This window comes from Balaenoptera acutorostrata, chromosome 13, assembly GCF_949987535.1.
Source record: "Balaenoptera acutorostrata chromosome 13, mBalAcu1.1, whole genome shotgun sequence".
Taxonomy (NCBI): domain Eukaryota; kingdom Metazoa; phylum Chordata; class Mammalia; order Artiodactyla; family Balaenopteridae; genus Balaenoptera; species Balaenoptera acutorostrata.
In genome coordinates this window covers 62,476,276-62,488,186 of record NC_080076.1, presented here as the reverse complement: position 1 = coordinate 62,488,186, position 11,911 = coordinate 62,476,276, and the positions used below count along the sequence as shown (strand labels likewise).

The window sequence follows — 11,911 nt, the reverse complement described above, 5'->3', positions numbered from 1 at the left end:
ACTGCCTGAAGCTGCGGGGTAGTGCTCGTTACTATTCTCGGCTCTTCGTACGTGTTAGAAATTTTCCATAATAAAACTTTCCAAAGAGAAAAAAGCCACTTCCTTCTTGATGTTTGTTTGGTCATCTCTGGAAATTCCAGCAAGTATTTATTCGGTAATAGCTCTGATCTGCAGAGCGCCGCTTCCTGCTGTGGGGAGTTGACTTCCCTCTTGATTTCTGCCTTGACTGCCTTTCCTTGTACGTCCTGAACCCACTCGCTTCCTTTTGCCCATTTTCTTTGCTATAATAAACTTGTGAATGATTTCTGGAACTTTCATATCAGTACAGGGAGTTTTTAAAAAACTTATCCCTCATTAATTTAAAAACTCTAAAATATTCAGTTGCAACTCCTTATGAGTCATATTTTACAGATTAGGGAATTGGAGTCACAGAGGGCTGCCAGCCAGTAGCTAGGAATAGACACCAAATGCCTTGGTTTCCATTCCTTTGCTTCATCTTTTGTATTAGTGTGCTTCCTCTAAATTGGCTTCAGTAGTTCCTTTTAAAAGGGAACATTCTGGGCCTCAGTGTTGACTTAAGCTATTTTAACATTACCTAAATATAGATACACCTAACACTATTATACACATAACACTATTCTTACAGTTCTTATATAACTAAAACCAAAACATATCACAAATACATAGAAACTTAGAAATGGATGATGTTGATTGATATGGCATGGGTCTTTAAATCTGGAATGCATGCTTTTACTGGACTCTGTTAGGGCCTTCTCTAGCCTCCTGGCCTAGTCTTCATGATACCTTCCCTAAGTACACCTGGCTCCACTTTCATCACCACATTTACCACAGCTTGTAACCACCAAAGGTGCAGAATCCTGCCCTCCCTAACCCATTCAGTTCAACAACCTGTACTGTGCCTGGCATGTGGGAGGAATTCAATATTTCTTGACCATGAAAATCTTAACCACAGTGCAAATATATTTGACCTCTCTGAAAGGGCCGTATGTCTGCGTGGATTTAGGCTTATATGCATGTGTATCAGTGAGAGTGCTTTTCCATACAAGTAACAGGAAACCTAACTGAAGTAGATTAAACAGTACTGGGTTCATGATCTCCCACGAAAAGAATTCCAGAGGTAGAGAAGTTCCAATATTAGATAATTCAGTTACTCAAGGATGTCCTTAAAAACTTGAGTGCCTTCCATCTTTTACTCCTCCATCCTCAGCTAGGACTCCTATGATGGTTACAAGATGGCTGCAGCAGTTCCAAGGACCGTATGCAGATGACAACACTCCTAGGAGAAAAAAGTCTTACCTTTCAAGGAAGGGTCCCAGATGTTCCTCCAGCAGACATTATGAAACACCTGTAAAAATGACATGAAACACCTGTGAAATGCTTTTTAAAGTACCTAGCTTAGAGTAGGTGTTAGCATGGGGTCTTCCACGGTAGAGCAGTCTCTTTGGAGGTGACAATCTGTAGAGAACGTGTATATTTCATTGGTGTCTAACAGTAAGCAAGGATTTAGCAGGTGTCCCTAATTTCTGTTACTTCGGAGTAAAACCGAACAGTGCAAAGAGTCATGCTTAAAATATTAAGGATCAGGGCTAAGGGAGTGTCTAGCCTGTTAAAACTTTTTCAACAATGATACAGAAAGTAAAATGCTTTTAGTTCAACATTCAACTGCCAGTAAGTGTGACACCACTCTGTTCAGCAGTCCAAAAGATTTGTTAATGCCCAGGGTGACTTTGACTTATCGTTAACCCAAATAATTCTCAAGTGCAAATGTCAGGATTAATATCTCTTACACCCAGTAATGTGAGTTCATTTCTAGAGCCATCCCACTGCACAATCAACTATTCTTCCCAAAGTCCTTAGGCTAGAATTGTGGGGACTGTTTGAAAAATCCCTGCTCTTCCTCCCGCTTTTTTTCTTTTTTTTTGATGTGGACCATTTTTAAAGTCTTTATTGAATTTGTTACAATATCGCTTCTGTTTTATGTTTTGGTTTTTTGGCCGGGAGGCATGTGGGATCTTAGCTCCCCAACCAGGGATCGAACCCATACCTCCTGCATTGGAAGGCAAAGTCTTAACCACTGGACCGCCAAGGATGTCCCCCTCCCACTTTCAAAGTCATTGTTTCTGAGCACAGACCCACATGGACATCAGTGATTTCAAATGTTAGTGACTTAACCCTGTAAGCTTGATTGAAGCTGGCTTGATTACATACATGTAATGGACATTATGGCTGCCTGGTTAGGGTATATTCCACTATTCTAAGTTAGTGCTATTGCCATAAGCCCAGGGAAGTTGGCCCTAACTATAGTGGCCAACCCTTTAATTAAAGAATGCATGTGTTTGGGACTTCCCTGGTGGTCCAGTGGGTAAGACTCTGTGCTCCCAAAGCAGGGGGCCCAGGTTTGATCCCTGGTCGGGGAACTAGATCCCGCATGCCGCAACTAAGAAGTCCACATGCTGCAACCAGAAGATTCTGCATGCTGCAACTAAGACCCGATGCAGCCTAAATAAATAAATAAATAAATAAATAAATAAAATATTAAAAAAAAAAAAAAGAATGCATGTGTTTGGGGGGTGGGAGATGGGGCATTGGGTGCCAGGGCAGCTAGAATAAAGTTGGGGGGAATGACCAAATGTGGGAACTTTGGCTCTGCAAACCCTATGATTTCTTCTCCATTTGAAGCATCACAAATTGGGGCTATTGAGGACATGGCATCATGGAAACCATGAGCTTTGTCATCAGAGGGACTTGGATTTGAATTCTGACATCACTTACTAGATTCTGTGAAGGTTTGGTCCTCAATTTCTGAAAGTATAATTGGAACATTAAACCATTCAGTTTATGGAAAATGATTAAGGTGGTTCCTGGCAAAAAGTTCTTTCTAGTACCTAACAGGTGGTTCGCTTCATCCGTGGAACGCTTTAGTCAGAAATTCTAAATTGCGAAGATCTCCTAGGTCGCATCCTACTTACTAAGGCGGCCTCCGGCAGATCGCTGTGTACGCTGCCAGCTCTAACAATGCCAACCGGCCTGCCTCGCCTGGTTTTCTAATGAATAATGTGAAATGCAGGCCCAGTCCCGCTTTAAGGGAAGAGGAGCAACTGAGAGCCAGTTGTTATGAAGTCAAAGCTCAAAGGAAGGAAAAAAAAGGATGAGGTTACTGCTGGGTGAGTAAGAGAGAGTTTTAGGAGGCAGGGTTGGGGGGGTTCTTCAAGCAGGAAATTTGGAGATGCAAAGAAGAGTCACTGGTCACAGTGGTACACTGAAGCACTCAGCTGTTTCATGCTGTTTTACACCTGGGTGAGGGGGGATAAGGGCAGTGAATCATTTCTTCATGGTCCTTCCAACTTCTCCGCGAGTTAACCGTGGATGTGTAGGACCAAACAGGAGTGAAAATCAGAACAGCCAGTAACTTAAAGACAAGGACTTTAAGAGCAGACTGTTTAAAAAAAATAATAAGCCGGGACTTCCCTGGTGGTCCAGGGGTAAAGAATCCGCCTTCCAACGCAGGGGATGCGGGTTCGAGCCCCGGTCTGGGAAGATTCCACGTGCCGCGGAGCAACTCAGCCGGCAGGTCTCAACAAGAGAGCCCGCATGCCGCAAACTACAGAGCCCACGCGTCCTGGAGCCTGCGCACTACAACTAGAGAAAGGAAACCCGTGTGCCACAACTAGAGAGAAGCCCGCGGGCAGCAATGAAAGATCCCGGATGCCATGCCACGATTAAGATCCCACGTGCCGCACCTAAGACCCAATGCAGCCAAGAATAAAATTAATTAATTAAAAATAAAAATAGAAATAAAAAAAATAGTAAGCGGAATGTCACCTAAGCCATTAACATATTCAGGTGACTTGTTACTTCCCTAATGTGAGACCGAACCTAGTGGCTTCCATGGCTCAAGTGAAATTTTTTCTCAGAATCTGATCAATGCTTCCCGGTCAACTAATCAAAGTAATTAAACAACAATGAATACAATATTTACCTAACAGATCGGCAAAATTTTAAGACTGCTAATTGCTGGTATGGGTAACGTGTGGAGCAACAATCTCTCATCCTGCGGTGGTAGCAATGTAAATAAGACCAGCTTCTCCAGGGAGTAATTTGGCAATATGTACTCAGTTTCTTTTTCTTTTATTTTAAAAGATTTTTTTGACGTAGACCATTTTTAAAGTCTTCATTGAATTTGTTACAATATTGCCTCCGTTCTACATCTTGGCCTTTTGGCTGCAAGGCACGCAGGACCCCAGCTCCCCGACCAGGGATCGAACCCTCACCAACCCCCAATCCCACCCCTGATTCCCGCCGGCCGCATTGGAAGGCAAAGTCCCAACCACTGGACTGTCAGGGAAGTCCCCTGTACTCAGTTTCTTAATATGCAAACCCTTTACCCAGCAATTTTACTTCTGTTAACTTATTCTAAAGAAATAACTGGAAAAGTCTATGAAGTTGTATGTACCTCACAGTATTATTCATAACACTGAAATCCTAGCAGCCCTGTAAATGATCGTCATCAATAGAGAACTCATTAAACAAATTACAGTGCAGCCATACAATGGCTACAGATTTAAAAATAATAATAAAGATCGGTATTTATCATAAAGGAAAAGTGCCCATGATAGATTAAGTTTAATTTTAAAAAATTTACAGTGTTATGTATAACATGATCACGCTTTTTGTATGTGCATAGAAAAAAATGCAGAAAGGTACACATCAAAATGTTAAATCTCTCTGGGTGATGGGATTAAAGATAATTTTCATTTTTTTTCTTTACACCCTTTGTACTGTCTGAATTTATTTCAATTAACATGTGTTATTTTCATTACATGAAAAATAAAGCTGTGTTCATTTTGAGAAACAGTCTAATTAAGAAAAAAAAGTTAAAAATGAATAATTTTTTAAAAAATAGTTTTCTTTTATACTCACTTCTTTTTAGTGGATGAAAACCTTCAGAGCTGCTTCTTTAACTGCTACTGATTTTTGTTCAGGTCTTCATTTAGGGCTGGGAAGAGGGAGACGGACCATTTCTTAGGCTCTTTGGGGAGTTTTAATTCTAGGCAGAAGCAGCAGCTCTGGACTCCTTAAAATTGCTGTGCGTATCTGAATTCATGTCTTCCTTGAGCAGTTACAAAAGTATTCACAGAAAATTTGTTTAAACAGCCAATGCTCCTTGCTTATATAAAATATTCCTTGACTAAGAAAAATGATCTTGCATCTCTTTACTTCATTTGCTTCATATTCTTGTGTGGTTGGTATAAATAGCCTAAGCTGCATAATGAAAGAGTGGTCAGAGCAGAGTGAAATGGGTCAGGAAAGACTTTCATTCATTCATGTGCTGTACAAATGTATTTTCAGCCCCTATTAATGGGCTAGGCTCCAGGGCTCTGAAGATAGAGATGTGGAAGATCATATTCCCTTCTTGGGAATACCTTACACACTGCAGGGAAATGATTATAAAATAAAGTGTACGTGCAGGATGAATGGGAACTTAGAGGGAGGGTGCCAAATCTTAACTGGGGGAGTTCATGTCCACTGACACTTGAAGGCTTTGTGGGGATTTTCCTTAAATAGGGTTTCTTGGGGACAAGTTTTCACCTGAAAGAGGTGAAAGATAAGTGTTGTTACAGAGCAGCTAAAAGGTCCAGGTGGCAAATAACTAACCTTCTAAACTGATCCTGCTAATAAAAAGGTTAGAGGAGACGTATCCCCACTTCCTCTGGGGACCACTTCCTACCGGGTAAAACCAGGGCACAGTAACAAAGGCACTTGATCCCCGTGCTGGGCCTTCATGGAAGGGGGGTGCTTTTGGCACGACTTGCACACTGTGTGCCACCTGTGTGTGTTAATGTCAAGACAAGGAGCTGTGGTTCCAGGGCGGTGGAAGGACAGGAATGGTTGTACAGATTCAGAGACAGCCTGATTTGATGAGTCCTGGTATCAGCATTTCAGAGCAGGAAAGACTAGAAAAGATCTGGTCCAATCTCCTCACTTAAAAAAAAAAAAAAAATTACTGAGATGGCCAAGCTCTTAACAACTGCCCTATTCTTTAAGAATAAATTATTAAATGTAATGTTCTGTGAAATGGTGCTCTCGTACACTCTGTAAAACTTAACGAAAAGACTCATTTTGTTCATCTGGGGAGTAGAGTGGTAATGCTCTGTTTCCTAGCTGGAGCCCAATGCGTTTCTTGTGTTTATACAGTCAAAGGTCAAAAGCTGACTAAGAACAGATGGGCCCTTTCCTTTTGCATCACTTTTCAACTTTTCAAAGAACTTAAAATGAACTATCATTTTCCATTATTTACTTAAGGGATTTGTTTTGCAGAATTTGTAGCTCTTGGGAATCCCCCGTCGTTCTTACGAAGCACACAATCTGATTCTTCCTCATCTGTCAGCATCTAAGGAATGCGAGTATCACTATGCATGGTGTAAATCACCCAAAACAGAATAAGAGGGCTGAGTTGTCCAGTGACATGTGTCACTTTCCACCAATATCTGATGTATAGAGTCAGGAAACCACTCTTCCCTGAGACAGAGGAAATGATAGAAATGGAGATAGAGCGAAAGGGGGTGGGGGTGGGGAGAGAGAGAGAAATGGGAGAAAGTGTATCAGGCCAAGGATTAATTTCTCTGAATAAGAAAACCTTCTTTTCTAACCAGCATTTCATCTGAGGTAAACAAAGGCACATTCTTAAAACCCACTGCAACCCCCAGACTTCCAAGGGCTTACAAAAATGTATAGCTTGCATTGTGTAGACAAGGGTTTGCAATAATTTCCACATGGATTCACTCTTCTGCTGAACTCCAACTCAAAACCTCTGTGACATGCCACACCTTAGAGTACATGCAGCACCTCAATCCTTGCTAGTGAACCTCTCTAGATAAACCTAGATTCTAAATTCTATTTGCCCAATAACTGTGCTATAAAGATCAATCTGATGGTAATAGCAAGTGCAGATTTTACTGGATACCATTTCTGTTTGTCAACGTTATAGGTTTTCTCAGATTAGCATTTTGAAAGGTACTGAATAATGAATACACCAGAGCCAATGTGGGGATAGCCTGGCTGACATTCATTCAATCAAGTATTTGTTTAGGTTGCTACAATAGTAAACTTCCTCTTTCCGTGACTACTTTCTAAATTGGCATAATATTTTGTTAAATCTGTAACCCATGTGGAAAAAGTCCTAAGAGGGACAGGCTTTGTTATTCACTAAACCAGCGGTTCCCCAACCTTTTTGGCACCAGGGACTGGTTTCATGGAAAGCAATCTTTCCTCGGACGGGAGGCAGGGTTGAGGGGGGAGGGTTCAGGCGGTAATGCGAGCGATGGGGAGCGATGCGGAGCAGCGGGCAGCGATGGGGAGCTGCAGATGAAGCTTCGCGTGCTCACCCGCCGCTCACCTCCTGCTGTGCGGCCCGGTTCCTAACAGGCCCCAGACTGGTACTGGTCCACACTACACCATTCCTCAATCCATTCAGTGTTTGCCAACTTCCTCTCGTGAGTCAGGGAAGGGGCAATAGGTGTTGACGATGTCGAGATTAAGGACACAGCCCTGCCTTCAGGGAGCTCACATTCCAGCTACTAGTACATGACTGGGTTCTTAGGTGGATTTGTCCACTGAATAGAATGGAATGTACGACACCAAACTCTCCTAGTACGTGGTCAGCCCCCTTTGAAATCTAATGTTCTTTTGCTGTGATATAGTTTTGCAACTTGTCCTGTTGTTTTAGGAATAATAAACATGCAAAACAACAGACACTATTGAGCACCTAGTATAACCAGGTGGTAAGGACACCATGGCAGGCCCCCAATTATCCCCACTTCCTTGTATTCATGGCCTTAAATAATCTTCTCTTTTTTTTTTTAATTAATTAATTAATTTTTTATTTATTTTTGGCTGCGTTGAGTCTTCGTTTCTGTGCCAGGGCTTTCTCTAGTTGCGGCGAGCGGGGGCCACTCTTCATCGCGGTGCGCAGACCTCTCACTATCGCGGCCTCTCTCGTTGCAGAGCACAGGCTCCAGACGCGCAGGCTCAGTAATTGTGGCTCACGGGCCCAGTTGCTCTGCGGCATGTGGGATCTTCCCAGACCAGGGCTTGAACCCGTGTCCCCTGTATTGGCAGGCGGATTCTCAACCACTGCAACACCAGGGAAGCCCAATCTCCTTCTCTTAAGTGTGGTCTGTATCTAGTGACTTGCTCCTAACCCATAGAATATGGCAAAGGTGATGGATGTCACTTCTACGATTAGGTTAGGAAAGACTATGGCTTCTCTCTCTGTTGCCTTCTTGGCTTCCATGCTTTGGTGATGCAAACTGCCGTATTGGAGAGGCCCACCTGGCAAGGACCTGAGGGTGGCCTCCAGCCAACAGCCATCTCAGAACTGAGACCCTCAGTTTACCAGTCCATGAGGAACTTAATGCTGCCAACAACCATGTGAACTTGGAAGCAGATCCTTGCCCAGTCAGGCCTTCAGATGAGACTCAAGCCTTGGCTGACATCTTGATTTCAGCTTGAGAAGGACCCTGAGAAAGAGGACCTGGGCAGGCTGTGTCCAGATTCCTGACTCATAGAAACTGTGACATAATACATGTATCTTGTAAACTGGTAAGTTTTAGGGTAATTTGTTATGCAGCAATAGATGTGTAATATGGAAACTATCCCCGTTCTTAAGAGTTGGTAGGATAGATGGAGTCAGACAGAACAGTAACTATAGCACAATGTGAAAAGAAGTGCCATCTTTAGTAACTTGGCAGAGGTTGAAATCAGGGACTCAATTCTGTGATTCTGGTATTTCAATTCTAGTCTCAGGCTAACTTGATTTATGTTCTTATAGATTTTTCAGCTGGAAAGGCTCATAAGCAACCCCATCCCTTTAGTTCTTACCCTGTATCCCACCTGAAAAGAAGAATAATGGTACGTATTGGAATTGCTCAACTTGATGGCGTGTTCCTTGAGGGTAGGAAGAATGTTTTACACTTAGCGCTCTTTTAAGCATCTAGTTCCTGCTGTTTTGTATGAGGGGAAGGCTCGCAAAATATGAATGATGAACTATATCCTCATAGTTAGTAAAAGAGCAAAAAACACATGAAAGACCTTTGAATTCCCTGAATGACCTGGTGCATGTACTGGAGATAGGGTCGAGGTGGGAAGCTGCCAGAGCAGTCCTATACAGGGCTATGATCACAGTTCATAAGCCAAACATAAGAAACCTTGGAAGACTTCCGCAGGTAATACTTAGTGTGACGCTGCATACTTCCTCCAGAAGCTTTCCAGAATCACTGAAACGGCAGCTCTGAGTGTTATTTTAACTGACTGTAGTGGATGCCACCTGTGTTCTGCTTATACCCCCTGGGTACGCACCATCACAGTATATTTTATTTATTTATCTTTTAAAATTTTATTTATTTATTTTTGGCTGTGTTGGGTCTTCATTGCTGCACGTGGGCTTTCTCTAGTTGCGGTGAGCAAGGGCTACTCTTCGCTGCGGTGCATGGGCTTCTCATTGTCATGGCTTCTCTTGTTGCGGAGCATGGGCTCTAGACGCGTGGGTTTCAGTAGTTGTGGCTCGTGGGCTCTAGAGCGCAGGCTCAGTAGTTGTGGCGCACGGGCTTAGTTGCTCCACGGCATGTGGGATCTTCCCGGACCAGGGCTCGAACCCGTGTCCCCTGCATTGGCAGGCGGATTCTTAACCACTGCGCCACCAGGGAAGACCCCTCACAGTATATTTTAGAACAACCTTACTGCAAGCACCCACTGCTCTCCCTGTGAGGGCTGCAGCCAGAAGTGCAGGAGGAATCCCCAAGTGTCCTCACCCTCCTTCGGTGGGAGGACTCTGAGCTGTGTTCTACACTCTCATCCATAGCTCCCCAGCGGCACTGAACCCTGGGGCCACCCAGGGGTAACCCACTCAATAACACTTCGTTGGGTCACCCCTCAAATCAACTACTTGGTCTCAAATTTTCATCTCAAAGTTGGCTTCTGGGGAAACCCAGCTGAAGACCCTAGTGAACAAATAAAGACCGGAGACTAAAGTCAGAGTCTAGTTGCGTTAGTCCCGCTGAAGCTGTCTTGCTCAAGAACTAGACATAACTTGGTGAAGAGGGATCCAGTGAAGAATGCTGGGTGGGGGTGTGCATGACTTCTAAGCTGACTTGCTCCCTGGGGTGGGATGAACATGAGGGCTCAGATCCAGCTGCTGGTGCTGAGAGAAAATTGGGCTCCAAGGCTGTAGCCAAAGGGTGTGGCAACAGGAGACTGCATTTTATGTCAGCAGTTGGCTGCAGAGACCGGCCTGCAGGAGTCCAGTCCCCTATCAGACAGGAGAGCACAGTGGCGGTGAGTTCAGGTGGTGTTTGGACGTCTAGGCAGCCAGCAGTGATGGGGAACATTGTCAGGGGGAGCTGGACTCCAGCACTGAGTCAGGGTCCAGGGCAGGGGGCTTCCCTTCTCTGAGAATGAGCTGCGGGACAAAGCAGCCCCAGTCCTAGAGAGAGTCTGGTGCTGACCATGAAATAACACATGAACTCAGGCTACAGAACAAAATAGAAGTGAGTCTAAGACCAGGGCCTTGGGGACAGTGACAAAGGGCTCTGGAACCAGAGACTCTCTGGTTTGGATCCAGGTCCCAGCTTTCCAGAAGGGTGACTTGTTCAGCCTTTCTGAGCTCAGTTTCCTCATCAGTAGAATGACGATAACGGTTCCTCCCTCACGAAGTTGTGGAAGGGTTTTAGCAATAAAATGTGAAGTGGGAGCACGAGGTAAGTGTGTTCTTTCTCTGCCTGAGTAAGCTGGGGCAGCCCGGAGAGGCCACAGCCCCCCTGGAAACAGAACTTGCTTTGAGCACAGAAAGAAGGTAAGGGTGTTCTCAGAAACACGGATGGTCAAGGAAACCCATCCCATCCTTTCTTACTCATGCTGCTTCCCTGTACCAGCTAACTGCTTCTGCTGAAATGATGCATCCCAGGAAGAGGAGGGAGGAAGCAGCAGGGCTGAAGTCACGACTGGGATGTTGAGCAGGCCGGCACACCTGAGAACAGGTGTGCGTGTGCGTGCATGCACCAGACAGGTGGGGCAGAGAGAGGCGGTGGGGAAGGGGAGCCGCAGAGGTTGGCAGGGTGCCAGCTCGTGTATCCCCACTAGAGGTTCAGCACTGAAGGCAGGGTGATGAGGATCGAGGTCCAGATGCTTCCTGCCTAAGGTCGGATTTGTCCTGGAGACTGGCTGAGGTCAAGGCTGGCGACAAGGACCAGATTGCTCCAGCAATGGGGAGAGGAAGGCTGGAGAAGCAGTGAACTTGGAAGGGCTCTACCAGATTTCAGCACTGAGACAGTAAATCTGCCAAGACCCGTGATCAGGGGCCATAATGACCTTCAAGGCACAGTGTTGAACTCAGGTACACAGTGAGGTTCAGGTACTAAATGATCAAGGTGGACCATGGCCAGTGTGCAGAGTGGATGTCAGTGCCTGCTAATTATCAGCCCTGTGTCCCGGGATCTGTTGAAAGGCTTCATAAGTACATATCTGTGGGTACTTCAGGTAATGATTAATGCATAGGACTTGTGGAATGTTCCATTTCCAAGACACGCTTATCAAGCTAAATTTGTATTAAGCCTGTTAGACAGGAGGGAAGGTTACAAAAACCAGAGGAATCTTCTGAGAAAGGTAGCTATTTAATCACAACACTTATGATGCTTGACTCGAACACACTTAAACTGACCTAGAAATCTAGAGAGGAAAAATACAAGCTGTACTTTTCTTACGTACATCTTTGCCTTATCTTTGAGAGATGATTTTTTTAAAATGATTTAGAGTTCCCAATAAATTTTTAGAATATTGACAAATAAAACAGTTGCTAACACCTATGAATCAACACAGAGCCTGGTTTCCTTCAGCA

General features: G+C 44.3%; 1 long non-coding RNA gene across 1 annotated transcript in view; it reads left to right on the top strand.

The window, feature by feature from the left end:
• Positions 1 to 11,911, top strand: part of LOC103018836 (uncharacterized) — a 66,871-nt gene that overhangs the window by 28,944 nt on the left and 26,016 nt on the right. The window lies entirely within an intron of this gene.